Raw genomic sequence first — 826 nt, forward strand, 5'->3', positions numbered from 1 at the left:
AATTCAACATTACTTCTGTTTAAAGTTTTTTAAGAGAACAATTTCATTGTTTTTGATACTATTATTTATTGTCCACCTTTGTTTCGTTTTTTATTTCCTTTCCTAATTTTTAGAATTTTTTTATTTCTAAGTTTAACTCATTTCTGTTTTTAAAATTTATTTTCATTCTATTTTGCTAATATTATTTAGCTGTCCTCTTTTTTTCTTTTTTATTTTCTATCCTAATTTTCTAACATTTTTTGCAAACATAATAGTATTAATTCAAAAATTCAATTTGCAAACAATAATTTAAAACCACGCAAACACACTCGATATTTCATCATAGTTTTCATAAATATTTTACATAATACTAGAAATTAAACTTGACTAAACTAAACAACATTAGGAAAATAATTAAACATTACTAAACGTTATTTCGAAAATAACCTAAACTAAACTACTCGTCCTCGACGCCGCCAAAGTCCATCTCGTCGTATAGCCCGTCGCTGTCGTCGCCGTTGTCGCTGCTGCTATCGTCCAGGTCCACCACCGGCGCAGCCATCGAGTCGGCCACAGCGGCGTGGTAGCCGGGGAAGTCCGGCGGGTCCTCTGGGTGGACGGCGACCGGGGCGAGCTGCATGTACTCCTGCACGAGGGGTGGCGGCATCGGCGCGTTCTCCGACTCCCGGATCGCCGTCAGGTAGCCCGGCATGTCCTCCGGGTCGCCGGCCTCCGCCGCCAGCCGCCTGTACTCGGCCAGCAACGCCGGCTCAGGTTCCGGCGCCGGCTCTGGCGGAGGGGCGCAGCTGGACGACCCGGCGCCGTCCCGCGCGCGTGTGCGACGGTC

Source organism: Triticum aestivum, chromosome 1D (genome assembly GCF_018294505.1).
Source record: "Triticum aestivum cultivar Chinese Spring chromosome 1D, IWGSC CS RefSeq v2.1, whole genome shotgun sequence".
NCBI lineage: Eukaryota > Viridiplantae > Streptophyta > Magnoliopsida > Poales > Poaceae > Triticum > Triticum aestivum.